Consider the following 18,319-nt stretch of genomic DNA (forward strand, 5'->3'; position numbering starts at 1 on the left):
TGTCCTGGTGGCCCTCCGCCAGTGTGTGTATTTTGGCTATCTTATTTTCTTCTTCTGCTTATTTCGGCCCTGTGTCTGGAGCCCCTTGCATTTGTGTAGCAGCAGGAGAATGTGCAGCGAAGAAATGGTCAAAGGAAAGCGAGAGAGAGAGACAGAGAGAGAGAGAGAGAGAGAGAGAGCAGCAAAAAGGATGTTGATTGATTAAGAGCAGTGTGTGCGCGTGTGTGTGCAAAACGTTGAGCAGCCTGTGGCGGCAGCAAAAGCCTACTGCACCCGGTATTCCCAGGCAGTCTCCCATCCAAGTACTAACCAGGCCTGACTCTGCTTAGCTTCCGAGATCAGACGAGATCGGGCGCATTCAGACTAGTATGGCCGTAGGCATATGCTAGCTGGCTTTCTCTTTACTTAAAGCTGTCGCCCATTTTTTTCTCTTCTACGCATTCATACAAGTATTCAACACTCAATTTACATTTACAAATTTTACTCCTCCCGCAACCCCCCACCCCCCCTCCACCTCTTCTTGCTGCTCTGCCTCCCACACAAACAAACTACAAGCCCAACCCTTCATTGCCTTCTATTCAAATATTACATCAAATAAACATGCTCAAACACCAAGTCTTAAGGGCTGTAGTATCTTTCAAACTGGACAAATACCCAGGCCCGCATCAAATCTATCCCACACTCTTAAGAGAAGTAAGACACCAAATAGCACAGGCTCTCACCATCATTTTACAATCCTCTCTGGCTACAGGTGTGGTGCCCGACCACTGGAGGACTGCTAACGTGCTACCGTTCTTTCAAAAGGGAGAGAGGGATAGACCGCATAATTACAGGCCAGTCAGCCTAACCTCGGTGGTGGGAAAATTATTGGAAAAAGTTCTGAGGGACAGGAGAAATCTTCATTTAGAAAGACACGGATTAATCAGGGACAGTCAGCGTGGATTTCTTAACGGAAGGTCGTGTCTGACTAACGCAATTCAATTTTTCGAGGAGGTAACAAGGAGGGTCGATGAGGGTAGTGCCTTTGATGTAGTCTATATGGATTTTAGCAAGGCTTTTGATAAGGTCCCGCATGCCAGATTGGTCACGAAAGTAAAAGCCCATGGGATCCAAGGCAAAGTGGCAAGTTGGATCCAAAATTGGCTCAGAGGCAGGAAACAAAGGGTAATGGTCGAAGGGTGTTTTTGTGACCGGAAGGCTGTTTCCAGTGGGGTTCCGCAGGGCTCACAGAATCACAGAAACCCCACAGTGCAGATAGAGGCCATTTCGGCCCATCGAGCCTGCACCGACTCAGTACTGGGCCCTTTGCTTTTTCTGGTATATATCAATGATTTGGATTTGAATGTAGGAAGTATGATTAAGAAGTTTGCAGATGATACAAAAATTGGCCGTGTGGTTAATAATGAAACAGAATGCTGTAGACTGCAGGAAGATATCAATGGACTCGTCTAGTGGGCAGAACAGTGGCAAATGGAATTCAGTTGGAATACACAATAAATGGTAGGACACTGAGAAATGCAGAGGATCAGCGGGACCTTGGAGTGCATGTCCACAGATCCCTGAAGGTAGCAGGACAGGTAGATAAAGTGGTTAAGCAGGCATACGGGATACTTGCCTTTATTAGCCGAGGCGTAGAATATAAGAGCGGGGAGGTTATGCTTCAACTGTATAAAACACTAGTTAGGCCGCAGCTAGAGTGCCGCGTGCAGTTCTGGTCACCACATTACAAGAAGGATGCGATTGCACTAGAGAAGGTGCAGAGGAGATTTCCGAGGATGTTGCCTGGGCTGGGGAATTTTAGTTATGAGGAAAGATTGGATAGGCTGGGGTTGTTTTCTTTGGAACACAGGAGGCTGAGGCGAGACCTAATTGAGGTGTGTAAAATTATGAGGGGCCGAGATAGAGTGGATAGGAAGGACCTATTTCCCTTAGCAGAAGGGTCAATAATAGATTTCAAGTAATTGGTAGGAGGTTTACAGGGAATTTGAGGAGACATTTTTTCACCCAGTGAATGGTGGGGGTCTGGAATGCACTGCCTGAAAGGGTGGTAGAGGCAGAAACCCTCATCACGTTTAAAAAGTACTTGGATATGCACTTGAACTGCCGTAACCTACAAGGCTACGGACCAAGTGCTGTAAAGTGGGATTTGGGTGGATTGCTCTTTGTCGGCTGGCACGGACAAGATGGGCCGAATGGCCTCCTTCTGTGCTGTAAATTTCTATGATTCTGCCTGATCATGTGACATCTGCCCACACGACTTCTACAAATGTTATTACATTGTAGCCAGGATTGTTTAGTTTCCAATTCCGCCCATTTTGAAGCCAGGTCTCCGTTATGGCTACTATTGCATAACCCCATGTGGCAACTTGCGCCTGCAACTCGTCAATCTCATTTGTAACGCTCCTCGCATTAACACACATGCATTTCAACAGCATGCTAGTTGGCTTTGCTTTTTTCCTGAATTTAACTGCTGCTCTTTCTACATTCTTCTTTGTTCTGTTGCTGTTTGTCCCTCCGAGTTTTCTATGCACCTTGTCTCTCCTCTCTGCTGCTGTGTCCTGGTGGCCCTCCGCCAGTGTGTGTATTTTGGCTATCTTATTTTCTTCTTCTGCTTATTTCGGCCCTGTGTCTGGAGCCCCTTGCATTTGTGTAGCAGCAGGAGAATGTGCAGCGAAGAAATGGTCAAAGGAAAGCGAGAGAGAGAGAGAGAGAGAGAGAGAGCAGCAAAAAGGATGTTGATTGATTAAGAGCAGTGTGTGCGCGTGTGTGTGCAAAACGTTGAGCAGCCTGTGGCGGCAGCAAAAGCCTACTGCACCTGGTATTCCCAGGCAGTCTCCCATCCAAGTACTAACCAGGCCTGACTCTGCTTAGCTTCCGAGATCAGACGAGATCGGGCGCATTCAGACTAGTATGGCCGTAGGCATATGCTAGCTGGCTTTCTCTTTACTTAAAGCTGTCGCCCATTTTTTTCTCTTCTACGCATTCATACAAGTATTCAACACTCAATTTACATTTACAAATTTTACTCCTCCCGCAACCCCCCACCCCCCCTCCACCTCTTCTTGCTGCTCTGCCTCCCACACAAACAAACTACAAGCCCAACCCTTCATTGCCTTCTATTCAAATATTACATCAAATAAACATGCTCAAACACCAAGTCTTAAGGGCTGTAGCATCTTTCAAACTGGACAAATACCCAGGCCCGCATCAAATCTATCCCACACTCTTAAGAGAAGTAAGACACCAAATAGCACAGGCTCTCACCATCATTTTACAATCCTCTCTGGCTACAGGTGTGGTGCCCGACCACTGGAGGACTGCTAACGTGCTACCGTTCTTTCAAAAGGGAGAGAGGGATAGACCGCATAATTACAGGCCAGTCAGCCTAACCTCGGTGGTGGGAAAATTATTGGAAAAAGTTCTGAGGGACAGGAGAAATCTTCATTTAGAAAGACACGGATTAATCAGGGACAGTCAGCATGGATTTCTTAACGGAAGGTCGTGTCTGACTAACGCAATTCAATTTTTCGAGGAGGTAACAAGGAGGGTCGATGAGGGTAGTGCCTTTGATGTAGTCTATATGGATTTTAGCAAGGCTTTTGATAAGGTCCCGCATGCCAGATTGGTCACGAAAGTAAAAGCCCATGGGATCCAAGGCAAAGTGGCAAGTTGGATCCAAAATTGGCTCAGAGGCAGGAAACAAAGGGTAATGGTCGAAGGGTGTTTTTGTGACCGGAAGGCTGTTTCCAGTGGGGTTCCGCAGGGCTCAGAGAATCACAGAAACCCCACAGTGCAGATAGAGGCCATTTCGGCCCATCGAGCCTGCACCGACTCAGTACTGGGCCCTTTGCTTTTTCTGGTATATATCAATGATTTGGATTTGAATGTAGGAAGTATGATTAAGAAGTTTGCAGATGATACAAAAATTGGCCGTGTGGTTAATAATGAAACAGAATGCTGTAGACTGCAGGAAGATATCAATGGACTCGTCTAGTGGGCAGAACAGTGGCAAATGGAATTCAGTTGGAATACACAATAAATGGTAGGACACTGAGAAATGCAGAGGATCAGCGGGACCTTGGAGTGCATGTCCACAGATCCCTGAAGGTAGCAGGACAGGTAGATAAAGTGGTTAAGCAGGCATACGGGATACTTGCCTTTATTAGCCGAGGCGTAGAATATAAGAGCGGGGAGGTTATGCTTCAACTGTATAAAACACTAGTTAGGCCGCAGCTAGAGTGCCGCGTGCAGTTCTGGTCACCACATTACAAGAAGGATGCGATTGCACTAGAGAAGGTGCAGAGGAGATTTCCGAGGATGTTGCCTGGGCTGGGGAATTTTAGCTATGAGGAAAGATTGGATAGGCTGGGGTTGTTTTCTTTGGAATACAGGAGGCTGAGGCGAGACCTAATTGAGGTGTGTAAAATTATGAGGGGCCGAGATAGAGTGGATAGGAAGGACCTATTTCCCTTAGCAGAAGGGTCAATAATAGATTTCAAGTAATTGGTAGGAGGTTTACAGGGAATTTGAGGAGACATTTTTTCACCCAGTGAATGGTGGGGGTCTGGAATGCACTGCCTGAAAGGGTGGTAGAGGCAGAAACCCTCATCACGTTTAAAAAGTACTTGGATATGCACTTGAACTGCCGTAACCTACAAGGCTACGGACCAAGTGCTGTAAAGTGGGATTTGGGTGGATTGCTCTTTGTCGGCTGGCACGGACAAGATGGGCCGAATGGCCTCCTTCTGTGCTGTAAATTTCTATGATTCTGCCTGATCATGTGACATCTGCCCACACGACTTCTACAAATGTTATTACATTGTAGCCAGGATTGTTTAGTTTCCAATTCCGCCCATTTTGAAGCCAGGTCTCCGTTATGGCTACTATTGCATAACCCCATGTGGCAACTTGCGCCTGCAACTCGTCAATCTCATTTGTAACGCTCCTCGCATTAACACACATGCATTTCAACAGCATGCTAGTTGGCTTTGCTTTTTTCCTGAATTTAACTGCTGCTCTTTCTACATTCTTCTTTGTTCTGTTGCTGTTTGTCCCTCCGAGTTTTCTATGCACCTTGTCTCTCCTCTCTGCTGCTGTGTCCTGGTGGCCCTCCGCCAGTGTGTGTATTTTGGCTATCTTATTTTCTTCTTCTGCTTATTTCGGCCCTGTGTCTGGAGCCCCTTGCATTTGTGTAGCAGCAGGAGAATGTGCAGCGAAGAAATGGTCAAAGGAAAGCGAGAGAGAGAGACAGAGAGAGAGAGAGAGAGAGCAGCAAAAAGGATGTTGATTGATTAAGAGCAGTGTGTGCGCGTGTGTGTGCAAAACGTTGAGCAGCCTGTGGCGGCAGCAAAAGCCTACTGCACCTGGTATTCCCAGGCGGTCTCCCATCCAAGTACTAACCAGGCCTGTCTCTGCTTAGCTTCCGAGATCAGACGAGATCGGGCGCATTCAGACTAGTATGGCCGTAGGCATATGCTAGCTGGCTTTCTCTTTACTTAAAGCTGTCGCCCATTTTTTTCTCTTCTACGCATTCATACAAGTATTCAACACTCAATTTACATTTACAAATTTTACTCCTCCCGCAACCCCCCACCCCCCCTCCACCTCTTCTTGCTGCTCTGCCTCCCACACAAACAAACTACAAGCCCAACCCTTCATTGCCTTCTATTCAAATATTACATCAAATAAACATGCTCAAACACCAAGTCTTAAGGGCTGTAGCATCTTTCAAACTGGACAAATACCCAGGCCCGCATCAAATCTATCCCACACTCTTAAGAGAAGTAAGACACCAAATAGCACAGGCTCTCACCATCATTTTACAATCCTCTCTGGCTACAGGTGTGGTGCCCGACCACTGGAGGACTGCTAACGTGCTACCGTTCTTTCAAAAGGGAGAGAGGGATAGACCGCATAATTACAGGACAGTCAGCCTAACCTCGGTGGTGGGAAAATTATTGGAAAAAGTTCTGAGGGACAGGAGAAATCTTCATTTAGAAAGACACGGATTAATCAGGGACAGTCAGCATGGATTTCTTAACGGAAGGTCGTGTCTGACTAACGCAATTCAATTTTTCGAGGAGGTAACAAGGAGGGTCGATGAGGGTAGTGCCTTTGATGTAGTCTATATGGATTTTAGCAAGGCTTTTGATAAGGTCCCGCATGCCAGATTGGTCACGAAAGTAAAAGCCCATGGGATCCAAGGCAAAGTGGCAAGTTGGATCCAAAATTGGCTCAGAGGCAGGAAACAAGGGTGTTTTTGTGACCGGAAGGCTGTTTCCAGTGGGGTTCCGCAGGGCTCACAGAATCACAGAAACCCCACAGTGCAGATAGAGGCCATTTCGGCCCATCGAGCCTGCACCGACTCAGTACTGGGCCCTTTGCTTTTTCTGGTATATATCAATGATTTGGATTTGAATGTAGGAAGTATGATTAAGAAGTTTGCAGATGATACAAAAATTGGCCGTGTGGTTAATAATGAAACAGAATGCTGTAGACTGCAGGAAGATATCAATGGACTCGTCTAGTGGGCAGAACAGTGGCAAATGGAATTCAGTTGGAATACACAATAAATGGTAGGACACTGAGAAATGCAGAGGATCAGCGGGACCTTGGAGTGCATGTCCACAGATCCCTGAAGGTAGCAGGACAGGTAGATAAAGTGGTTAAGCAGGCATACGGGATACTTGCCTTTATTAGCCGAGGCGTAGAATATAAGAGCGGGGAGGTTATGCTTCAACTGTATAAAACACTAGTTAGGCCGCAGCTAGAGTGCCGCGTGCAGTTCTGGTCACCACATTACAAGAAGGATGCGATTGCACGAGAGAAGGTGCAGAGGAGATTTCCGAGGATGTTGCCTGGGCTGGGGAATTTTAGTTATGAGGAAAGATTGGATAGGCTGGGGTTGTTTTCTTTGGAACACAGGAGGCTGAGGTGAGACCTAATTGAGGTGTGTAAAATTATGAGGGGCCGAGATAGAGTGGATAGGAAGGACCTATTTCCCTTAGCAGAAGGGTCAATAATAGATTTCAAGTAATTGGTAGGAGGTTTACAGGGAATTTGAGGAGACATTTTTTCACCCAGTGAATGGTGGGGGTCTGGAATGCACTGCCTGAAAGGGTGGTAGAGGCAGAAACCCTCATCACGTTTAAAAAGTACTTGGATATGCACTTGAACTGCCGTAACCTACAAGGCTACGGACCAAGTGCTGTAAAGTGGGATTTGGGTGGATTGCTCTTTGTCGGCTGGCACGGACAAGATGGGCCGAATGGCCTCCTTCTGTGCTGTAAATTTCTATGATTCTGCCTGATCATGTGACATCTGCCCACACGACTTCTACAAATGTTATTACATTGTAGCCAGGATTGTTTAGTTTCCAATTCCGCCCATTTTGAAGCCAGGTCTCCGTTATGGCTACTATTGCATAACCCCATGTGGCAACTTGCGCCTGCAACTCGTCAATCTTATTTGTAACGCTCCTCGCATTAACACACATGCATTTCAACAGCATGCTAGTTGGCTTTGCTTTTTTCCTGAATTTAACTGCTGCTCTTTCTACATTCTTCTTTGTTCTGTTGCTGTTTGTCCCTCCGAGTTTTCTATGCACCTTGTCTCTCCTCTCTGCTGCTGTGTCCTGGTGGCCCTCCGCCAGTGTGTGTATTTTGGCTATCTTATTTTCTTCTTCTGCTTATTTCGGCCCTGTGTCTGGAGCCCCTTGCATTTGTGTAGCAGCAGGAGAATGTGCAGCGAAGAAATGGTCAAAGGAAAGCGAGAGAGAGAGAGAGAGAGAGAGAGCAGCAAAAAGGATGTTGATTGATTAAGAGCAGTGTGTGCGCGTGTGTGTGCAAAACGTTGAGCAGCCTGTAGCGGCAGCAAAAGCCTACTGCACCTGGTATTCCCAGGCGGTCTCCCATCCAAGTACTAACCAGGCCTGACTCTGCTTAGCTTCCGAGATCAGACGAGATCGGGCGCATTCAGACTAGTATGGCCGTAGGCATATGCTAGCTGGCTTTCTCTTTACTTAAAGCTGTCGCCCATTTTTTTCTCTTCTACGCATTCATACAAGTATTCAACACTCAATTTACATTTACAAATTTTACTCCTCCCGCAACCCCCCACCCCCCCTCCACCTCTTCTTGCTGCTCTGCCTCCCACACAAACAAACTACAAGCCCAACCCTTCATTGCCTTCTATTCAAATATTACATCAAATAAACATGCTCAAACACCAAGTCTTAAGGGCTGTAGCATCTTTCAAACTGGACAAATACCCAGGCCCGCATCAAATCTATCCCACACTCTTAAGAGAAGTAAGACACCAAATAGCACAGGCTCTCACCATCATTTTACAATCCTCTCTGGCTACAGGTGTGGTGCCCGACCACTGGAGGACTGCTAACGTGCTACCGTTCTTTCAAAAGGGAGAGAGGGATAGACCGCATAATTACAGGCCAGTCAGCCTAACCTCGGTGGTGGGAAAATTATTGGAAAAAGTTCTGAGGGACAGGAGAAATCTTCATTTAGAAAGACACGGATTAATCAGGGACAGTCAGCATGGATTTCTTAACGGAAGGTCGTGTCTGACTAACGCAATTCAATTTTTCGAGGAGGTAACAAGGAGGGTCGATGAGGGTAGTGCCTTTGATGTAGTCTATATGGATTTTAGCAAGGCTTTTGATAAGGTCCCGCATGCCAGATTGGTCACGAAAGTAAAAGCCCATGGGATCCAAGGCAAAGTGGCAAGTTGGATCCAAAATTGGCTCAGAGGCAGGAAACAAAGGGTAATGGTCGAAGGGTGTTTTTGTGACCGGAAGGCTGTTTCCAGTGGGGTTCCGCAGGGCTCACAGAATCACAGAAACCCCACAGTGCAGATAGAGGCCATTTCGGCCCATCGAGCCTGCACCGACTCAGTACTGGGCCCTTTGCTTTTTCTGGTATATATCAATGATTTGGATTTGAATGTAGGAAGTATGATTAAGAAGTTTGCAGATGATACAAAAATTGGCCGTGTGGTTAATAATGAAACAGAATGCTGTAGACTGCAGGAAGATATCAATGGACTCGTCTAGTGGGCAGAACAGTGGCAAATGGAATTCAGTTGGAATACACAATAAATGGTAGGACACTGAGAAATGCAGAGGATCAGCGGGACCTTGGAGTGCATGTCCACAGATCCCTGAAGGTAGCAGGACAGGTAGATAAAGTGGTTAAGCAGGCATACGGGATACTTGCCTTTATTAGCCGAGGCGTAGAATATAAGAGCGGGGAGGTTATGCTTCAACTGTATAAAACACTAGTTAGGCCGCAGCTAGAGTGCCGCGTGCAGTTCTGGTCACCACATTACAAGAAGGATGCGATTGCACTAGAGAAGGTGCAGAGGAGATTTCCGAGGATGTTGCCTGGGCTGGGGAATTTTAGTTATGAGGAAAGATTGGATAGGCTGGGGTTGTTTTCTTTGGAACACAGGAGGCTGAGGTGAGACCTAATTGAGGTGTGTAAAATTATGAGGGGCCGAGATAGAGTGGATAGGAAGGACCTATTTCCCTTAGCAGAAGGGTCAATAATAGATTTCAAGTAATTGGTAGGAGGTTTACAGGGAATTTGAGGAGACATTTTTTCACCCAGTGAATGGTGGGGGTCTGGAATGCACTGCCTGAAAGGGTGGTAGAGGCAGAAACCCTCATCACGTTTAAAAAGTACTTGGATATGCACTTGAACTGCCGTAACCTACAAGGCTACGGACCAAGTGCTGTAAAGTGGGATTTGGGTGGATTGCTCTTTGTCGGCTGGCACGGACAAGATGGGCCGAATGGCCTCCTTCTGTGCTGTAAATTTCTATGATTCTGCCTGATCATGTGACATCTGCCCACACGACTTCTACAAATGTTATTACATTGTAGCCAGGATTGTTTAGTTTCCAATTCCGCCCATTTTGAAGCCAGGTCTCCGTTATGGCTACTATTGCATAACCCCATGTGGCAACTTGCGCCTGCAACTCGTCAATCTCATTTGTAACGCTCCTCGCATTAACACACATGCATTTCAACAGCATGCTAGTTGGCTTTGCTTTTTTCCTGAATTTAACTGCTGCTCTTTCTACATTCTTCTTTGTTCTGTTGCTGTTTGTCCCTCCGAGTTTTCTATGCACCTTGTCTCTCCTCTCTGCTGCTGTGTCCTGGTGGCCCTCCGCCAGTGTGTGTATTTTGGCTATCTTATTTTCTTCTTCTGCTTATTTTGGCCCTGTGTCTGGAGCCCCTTGCATTTGTGTAGCAGCAGGAGAATGTGCAGCGAAGAAATGGTCAAAGGAAAGCGAGAGAGAGAGACAGAGAGAGAGAGAGAGAGAGCAGCAAAAAGGATGTTGATTGATTAAGAGCAGTGTGTGCGCGTGTGTGTGCAAAACGTTGAGCAGCCTGTGGCGGCAGCAAAAGCCTACTGCACCTGGTATTCCCAGGCGGTCTCCCATCCAAGTACTAACCAGGCCTGACTCTGCTTAGCTTCCGAGATCAGACGAGATCGGGCGCATTCAGACTAGTATGGCCGTAGGCATATGCTAGCTGGCTTTCTCTTTACTTAAAGCTGTCGCCCATTTTTTTCTCTTCTACGCATTCATACAAGTATTCAACACTCAATTTACATTTACAAATTTTACTCCTCCCGCAACCCCCCACCCCCCCTCCACCTCTTCTTGCTGCTCTGCCTCCCACACAAACAAACTACAAGCCCAACCCTTCATTGCCTTCTATTCAAATATTACATCAAATAAACATGCTCAAACACCAAGTCTTAAGGGCTGTAGCATCTTTCAAACTGGACAAATACCCAGGCCCGCATCAAATCTATCCCACACTCTTAAGAGAAGTAAGACACCAAATAGCACAGGCTCTCACCATCATTTTACAATCCTCTCTGGCTACAGGTGTGGTGCCCGACCACTGGAGGACTGCTAACGTGCTACCGTTCTTTCAAAAGGGAGAGAGGGATAGACCGCATAATTACAGGCCAGTCAGCCTAACCTCGGTGGTGGGAAAATTATTGGAAAAAGTTCTGAGGGACAGGAGAAATCTTCATTTAGAAAGACACGGATTAATCAGGGACAGTCAGCATGGATTTCTTAACGGAAGGTCGTGTCTGACTAATGCAATTCAATTTTTCGAGGAGGTAACAAGGAGGGTCGATGAGGGTAGTGCCTTTGATGTAGTCTATATGGATTTTAGCAAGGCTTTTGATAAGGTCCCGCATGCCAGATTGGTCACGAAAGTAAAAGCCCATGGGATCCAAGGCAAAGTGGCAAGTTGGATCCAAAATTGGCTCAGAGGCAGGAAACAAAGGGTAATGGTCGAAGGGTGTTTTTGTGACCGGAAGGCTGTTTCCAGTGGGGTTCCGCAGGGCTCACAGAATCACAGAAACCCCACAGTGCAGATAGAGGCCATTTCGGCCCATCGAGCCTGCACCGACTCAGTACTGGGCCCTTTGCTTTTTCTGGTATATATCAATGATTTGGATTTGAATGTAGGAAGTATGATTAAGAAGTTTGCAGATGATACAAAAATTGGCCGTGTGGTTAATAATGAAACAGAATGCTGTAGACTGCAGGAAGATATCAATGGACTCGTCTAGTGGGCAGAACAGTGGCAAATGGAATTCAGTTGGAATACACAATAAATGGTAGGACACTGAGAAATGCAGAGGATCAGCGGGACCTTGGAGTGCATGTCCACAGATCCCTGAAGGTAGCAGGACAGGTAGATAAAGTGGTTAAGCAGGCATACGGGATACTTGCCTTTATTAGCCGAGGCGTAGAATATAAGAGCGGGGAGGTTATGCTTCAACTGTATAAAACACTAGTTAGGCCGCAGCTAGAGTGCCGCGTGCAGTTCTGGTCACCACATTACAAGAAGGATGCGATTGCACTAGAGAAGGTGCAGAGGAGATTTCCGAGGATGTTGCCTGGGCTGGGGAATTTTAGTTATGAGGAAAGATTGGATAGGCTGGGGTTGTTTTCTTTGGAACACAGGAGGCTGAGGCGAGACCTAATTGAGGTGTGTAAAATTATGAGGGGCCGAGATAGAGTGGATAGGAAGGACCTATTTCCCTTAGCAGAAGGGTCAATAATAGATTTCAAGTAATTGGTAGGAGGTTTACAGGGAATTTGAGGAGACATTTTTTCACCCAGTGAATGGTGGGGGTCTGGAATGCACTGCCTGAAAGGGTGGTAGAGGCAGAAACCCTCATCACGTTTAAAAAGTACTTGGATATGCACTTGAACTGCCGTAACCTACAAGGCTACGGACCAAGTGCTGTAAAGTGGGATTTGGGTGGATTGCTCTTTGTCGGCTGGCACGGACAAGATGGGCCGAATGGCCTCCTTCTGTGCTGTAAATTTCTATGATTCTGCCTGATCATGTGACATCTGCCCACACGACTTCTACAAATGTTATTACATTGTAGCCAGGATTGTTTAGTTTCCAATTCCGCCCATTTTGAAGCCAGGTCTCCGTTATGGCTACTATTGCATAACCCCATGTGGCAACTTGCGCCTGCAACTCGTCAATCTTATTTGTAACGCTCCTCGCATTAACACACATGCATTTCAACAGCATGCTAGTTGGCTTTGCTTTTTTCCTGAATTTAACTGCTGCTCTTTCTACATTCTTCTTTGTTCTGTTGCTGTTTGTCCCTCCGAGTTTTCTATGCACCTTGTCTCTCCTCTCTGCTGCTGTGTCCTGGTGGCCCTCCGCCAGTGTGTGTATTTTGGCTATCTTATTTTCTTCTTCTGCTTATTTCGGCCCTGTGTCTGGAGCCCCTTGCATTTGTGTAGCAGCAGGAGAATGTGCAGCGAAGAAATGGTCAAAGGAAAGCGAGAGAGAGAGAGAGAGAGAGAGAGAGCAGCAAAAAGGATGTTGATTGATTAAGAGCAGTGTGTGCGCGTGTGTGTGCAAAACGTTGAGCAGCCTGTAGCGGCAGCAAAAGCCTACTGCACCTGGTATTCCCAGGCGGTCTCCCATCCAAGTACTAACCAGGCCTGACTCTGCTTAGCTTCCGAGATCAGACGAGATCGGGCGCATTCAGACTAGTATGGCCGTAGGCATATGCTGGCTGGCTTTCTCTTTACTTAAAGCTGTCGCCCATTTTTTTCTCTTCTACGCATTCATACAAGTATTCAACACTCAATTTACATTTACAAATTTTACTCCTCCCGCAACCCCCCACCCCCCCTCCACCTCTTCTTGCTGCTCTGCCTCCCACACAAACAAACTACAAGCCCAACCCTTCATTGCCTTCTATTCAAATATTACATCAAATAAACATGCTCAAACACCAAGTCTTAAGGGCTGTAGCATCTTTCAAACTGGACAAATACCCAGGCCCGCATCAAATCTATCCCACACTCTTAAGAGAAGTAAGACACCAAATAGCACAGGCTCTCACCATCATTTTACAATCCTCTCTGGCTACAGGTGTGGTGCCCGACCACTGGAGGACTGCTAACGTGCTACCGTTCTTTCAAAAGGGAGAGAGGGATAGACCGCATAATTACAGGCCAGTCAGCCTAACCTCGGTGGTGGGTAAATTATTGGAAAAAGTTCTGAGGGACAGGAGAAATCTTCATTTAGAAAGACACGGATTAATCAGGGACAGTCAGCATGGATTTCTTAACGGAAGGTCGTGTCTGACTAACGCAATTCAATTTTTCGAGGAGGTAACAAGGAGGGTCGATGAGGGTAGTGCCTTTGATGTAGTCTATATGGATTTTAGCAAGGCTTTTGATAAGGTCCCGCATGCCAGATTGGTCACGAAAGTAAAAGCCCATGGGATCCAAGGCAAAGTGGCAAGTTGGATCCAAAATTGGCTCAGAGGCAGGAAACAAAGGGTAATGGTCGAAGGGTGTTTTTGTGACCGGAAGGCTGTTTCCAGTGGGGTTCCGCAGGGCTCACAGAATCACAGAAACCCCACAGTGCAGATAGAGGCCATTTCGGCCCATCGAGCCTGCACCGACTCAGTACTGGGCCCTTTGCTTTTTCTGGTATATATCAATGATTTGGATTTGAATGTAGGAAGTATGATTAAGAAGTTTGCAGATGATACAAAAATTGGCCGTGTGGTTAATAATGAAACAGAATGCTGTAGACTGCAGGAAGATATCAATGGACTCGTCTAGTGGGCAGAACAGTGGCAAATGGAATTCAGTTGGAATACACAATAAATGGTAGGACACTGAGAAATGCAGAGGATCAGCGGGACCTTGGAGTGCATGTCCACAGATCCCTGAAGGTAGCAGGACAGGTAGATAAAGTGGTTAAGCAGGCATACGGGATACTTGCCTTTATTAGCCGAGGCGTAGAATATAAGAGCGGGGAGGTTATGCTTCAACTGTATAAAACACTAGTTAGGCCGCAGCTAGAGTGCCGCGTGCAGTTCTGGTCACCACATTACAAGAAGGATGCGATTGCACTAGAGAAGGTGCAGAGGAGATTTCCGAGGATGTTGCCTGGGCTGGGGAATTTTAGTTATGAGGAAAGATTGGATAGGCTGGGGTTGTTTTCTTTGGAACACAGGAGGCTGAGGCGAGACCTAATTGAGGTGTGTAAAATTATGAGGGGCCGAGATAGAGTGGATAGGAAGGACCTATTTCCCTTAGCAGAAGGGTCAATAATAGATTTCAAGTAATTGGTAGGAGGTTTACAGGGAATTTGAGGAGACATTTTTTCACCCAGTGAATGGTGGGGGTCTGGAATGCACTGCCTGAAAGGGTGGTAGAGGCAGAAACCCTCATCACGTTTAAAAAGTACTTGGATATGCACTTGAACTGCCGTAACCTACAAGGCTACGGACCAAGTGCTGTAAAGTGGGATTTGGGTGGATTGCTCTTTGTCGGCTGGCACGGACAAGATGGGCCGAATGGCCTCCTTCTGTGCTGTAAATTTCTATGATTCTGCCTGATCATGTGACATCTGCCCACACGACTTCTACAAATGTTATTACATTGTAGCCAGGATTGTTTAGTTTCCAATTCCGCCCATTTTGAAGCCAGGTCTCCGTTATGGCTACTATTGCATAACCCCATGTGGCAACTTGCGCCTGCAACTCGTCAATCTTATTTGTAACACTCCTCGCATTAACACACATGCATTTCAACAGCATGCTAGTTGGCTTTGCTTTTTTCCTGAATTTAACTGCTGCTCTTTCTACATTCTTCTTTGTTCCGTTGCTGTTTGTCCCTCCGAGTTTTCTATGCACCTTGTCTCTCCTCTCTGCTGCTGTGTCCTGGTGGCCCTCCGCCAGTGTGTGTATTTTGGCTATCTTATTTTCTTCTTCTGCTTATTTTGGCCCTGTGTCTGGAGCCCCTTGCATTTGTGTAGCAGCAGGAGAATGTGCAGCGAAGAAATGGTCAAAGGAAAGCGAGAGAGAGAGAGAGAGAGAGAGAGCAGCAAAAAGGATGTTGATTGATTAAGAGCAGTGTGTGCGCGTGTGTGTGCAAAACGTTGAGCAGCCTGTAGCGGCAGCAAAAGCCTACTGCACCTGGTATTCCCAGGCGGTCTCCCATCCAAGTACTAACCAGGCCTGACTCTGCTTAGTTTCCGAGATCAGACGAGATCGGGCGCGTTCAGACTAGTATGGCCATAGGCATATGCTGGCTGGCTTTCTCTTTACTTAAAGCTGTCGCCCATTTTTTTCTCTTCTACGCATTCATACAAGTATTCAACACTCAATTTACATTTACAAATTTTACTCCTCCCGCAACCCCCCACCCCCCCTCCACCTCTTCTTGCTGCTCTGCCTCCCACACAAACAAACTACAAGCCCAACCCTTCATTGCCTTCTATTCAAATATTACATCAAATAAACATGCTCAAACACCAAGTCTTAAGGGCTGTAGCATCTTTCAAACTGGACAAATACCCAGGCCCGCATCAAATCTATCCCACACTCTTAAGGGAAGTAAGACACCAAATAGCACAGGCTCTCACCATCATTTTACAATCCTCTCTGGCTACAGGTGTGGTGCCCGACCACTGGAGGACTGCTAACGTGCTACCGTTCTTTCAAAAGGGAGAGAGGGATAGACCGCATAATTACAGGCCAGTCAGCCTAACCTCGGTGGTGGGAAAATTATTGGAAAAAGTTCTGAGGGACAGGAGAAATCTTCATTTAGAAAGACACGGATTAATCAGGGACAGTCAGCATGGATTTCTTAACGGAAGGTCGTGTCTGACTAACGCAATTCAATTTTTCGAGGAGGTAACAAGGAGGGTCGATGAGGGTAGTGCCTTTGATGTAGTCTATATGGATTTTAGCAAGGCTTTTGATAAGGTCCCGCATGCCAGATTGGTCACGAAAGTAAAAGCCCATGGGATCCAAGGCAAAGTGGCAAGTTGGATCCAAAATTGGCTCAGAGGCAGGAAACAAAGGGTAATGGTCGAAGGGTGTTTTTGTGACCGGAAGGCTGTTTCCAGTGGGGTTCCGCAGGGCTCACAGAATCACAGAAACCCCACAGTGCAGATAGAGGCCATTTCGGCCCATCGAGCCTGCACCGACTCAGTACTGGGCCCTTTGCTTTTTCTGGTATATATCAATGATTTGGATTTGAATGTAGGAAGTATGATTAAGAAGTTTGCAGATGATACAAAAATTGGCCGTGTGGTTAATAATGAAACAGAATGCTGTAGACTGCAGGAAGATATCAATGGACTCGTCTAGTGGGCAGAACAGTGGCAAATGGAATTCAGTTGGAATACACAATAAATGGTAGGACACTGAGAAATGCAGAGGATCAGCGGGACCTTGGAGTGCATGTCCACAGATCCCTGAAGGTAGCAGGACAGGTAGATAAAGTGGTTAAGCAGGCATACGGGATACTTGCCTTTATTAGCCGAGGCGTAGAATATAAGAGCGGGGAGGTTATGCTTCAACTGTATAAAACACTAGTTAGGCCGCAGCTAGCGTGCCGCGTGCAGTTCTGGTCACCACATTACAAGAAGGATGCGATTGCACTAGAGAAGGTGCAGAGGAGATTTCCGAGGATGTTGCCTGGGCTGGGGAATTTTAGTTATGAGGAAAGATTGGATAGGCTGGGGTTGTTTTCTTTGGAACACAGGAGGCTGAGGCGAGACCTAATTGAGGTGTGTAAAATTATGAGGGGCCGAGATAGAGTGGATAGGAAGGACCTATTTCCCTTAGCAGAAGGGTCAATAATAGATTTCAAGTAATTGGTAGGAGGTTTACAGGGAATTTGAGGAGACATTTTTTCACCCAGTGAATGGTGGGGGTCTGGAATGCACTGCCTGAAAGGGTGGTAGAGGCAGAAACCCTCATCACGTTTAAAAAGTACTTGGATATGCACTTGAACTGCCGTAACCTACAAGGCTACGGACCAAGTGCTGTAAAGTGGGATTTGGGTGGATTGCTCTTTGTCGGCTGGCACGGACAAGATGGGCCGAATGGCCTCCTTCTGTGCTGTAAATTTCTATGATTCTGCCTGATCATGTGACATCTGCCCACACGACTTCTACAAATGTTATTACATTGTAGCCAGGATTGTTTAGTTTCCAATTCCGCCCATTTTGAAGCCAGGTCTCCGTTATGGCTACTATTGCATAACCCCATGTGGCAACTTGCGCCTGCAACTCGTCAATCTTATTTGTAACACTCCTCGCATTAACACACATGCATTTCAACAGCATGCTAGTTGGCTTTGCTTTTTTCCTGAATTTAACTGCTGCTCTTTCTACATTCTTCTTTGTTCTGTTGCTGTTTGTCCCTCCGAGTTTTCTATGCACCTTGTCTCTCCTCTCTGCTGCTGTGTCCTGGTGGCCCTCCGCCAGTGTGTGTATTTTGGCTATCTTATTTTCTTCTTCTGCTTATTTTGGCCCTGTGTCTGGAGCCCCTTGCATTTGTGTAGCAGCAGGAGAATGTGCAGCGAAGAAATGGTCAAAGGAAAGCGAGAGAGAGAGAGAGAGCAGCAAAAAGGATGTTGATTGATTAAGAGCAGTGTGTGCGCGTGTGTGTGCAAAACGTTGAGCAGCCTGTGGCGGCAGCAAAAGCCTACTGCACCTGGTATTCCCAGGCAGTCTCCCATCCAAGTACTAACCAGGCCTGACTCTGCTTAGCTTCCGAGATCAGACGAGATCGGGCGCATTCAGACTAGTATGGCCGTAGGCATATGCTAGCTGGCTTTCTCTTTACTTAAAGCTGTCGCCCATTTTTTTCTCTTCTACACATTCATACAAGTATTCAACACTCAATTTACATTTACAAATTTTACTCCTCCCGCAACCCCCCACCCCCCCTCCACCTCTTCTTGCTGCTCTGCCTCCCACACA

At 46.6% G+C, this 18,319-nt stretch overlaps 7 non-coding genes and 1 pseudogene across 7 annotated transcripts; all 8 read right to left on the reverse strand.

Annotated features, from left to right (window-relative positions):
* Positions 1-261: 261 nt before the first annotated feature.
* LOC147103753 (5S ribosomal RNA) lies at positions 262-380 on the reverse strand. The gene has a single exon (XR_015072797.1). It is a non-coding gene; the product is annotated as a 5S ribosomal RNA (ribosomal RNA).
* Positions 381-2,803: 2,423 nt separating this feature from the next.
* LOC147103754 (5S ribosomal RNA) lies at positions 2,804-2,922 on the reverse strand. The gene has a single exon (XR_015072657.1). It is a non-coding gene; the product is annotated as a 5S ribosomal RNA (ribosomal RNA).
* Positions 2,923-5,351: 2,429 nt separating this feature from the next.
* Positions 5,352-5,470, reverse strand: LOC147103755 (5S ribosomal RNA). The gene has a single exon (XR_015072586.1). It is a non-coding gene; the product is annotated as a 5S ribosomal RNA (ribosomal RNA).
* A 2,406-nt stretch (positions 5,471-7,876) lies between these two features.
* LOC147103756 (5S ribosomal RNA) lies at positions 7,877-7,995 on the reverse strand. The gene has a single exon (XR_015072773.1). It is a non-coding gene; the product is annotated as a 5S ribosomal RNA (ribosomal RNA).
* A 2,429-nt stretch (positions 7,996-10,424) lies between these two features.
* On the reverse strand, positions 10,425-10,543 carry LOC147103757 (5S ribosomal RNA). Its single transcript, XR_015072784.1, has one exon. It is a non-coding gene; the product is annotated as a 5S ribosomal RNA (ribosomal RNA).
* A 2,423-nt stretch (positions 10,544-12,966) lies between these two features.
* LOC147103758 (5S ribosomal RNA) lies at positions 12,967-13,085 on the reverse strand. Its single transcript, XR_015072795.1, has one exon. It is a non-coding gene; the product is annotated as a 5S ribosomal RNA (ribosomal RNA).
* A 2,421-nt stretch (positions 13,086-15,506) lies between these two features.
* Positions 15,507-15,625, reverse strand: LOC147103759 (5S ribosomal RNA; annotated as a pseudogene).
* A 2,413-nt stretch (positions 15,626-18,038) lies between these two features.
* Positions 18,039-18,157, reverse strand: LOC147103760 (5S ribosomal RNA). The gene has a single exon (XR_015072658.1). It is a non-coding gene; the product is annotated as a 5S ribosomal RNA (ribosomal RNA).
* Between the last annotated feature and the right edge of the window lie 162 nt (positions 18,158-18,319).

This window comes from Somniosus microcephalus, chromosome 19, assembly GCF_052327205.1.
Source record: "Somniosus microcephalus isolate GS21.2 chromosome 19, FLI_Smic_1.0, whole genome shotgun sequence".
NCBI classification, from domain to species: domain Eukaryota; kingdom Metazoa; phylum Chordata; class Chondrichthyes; order Squaliformes; family Somniosidae; genus Somniosus; species Somniosus microcephalus.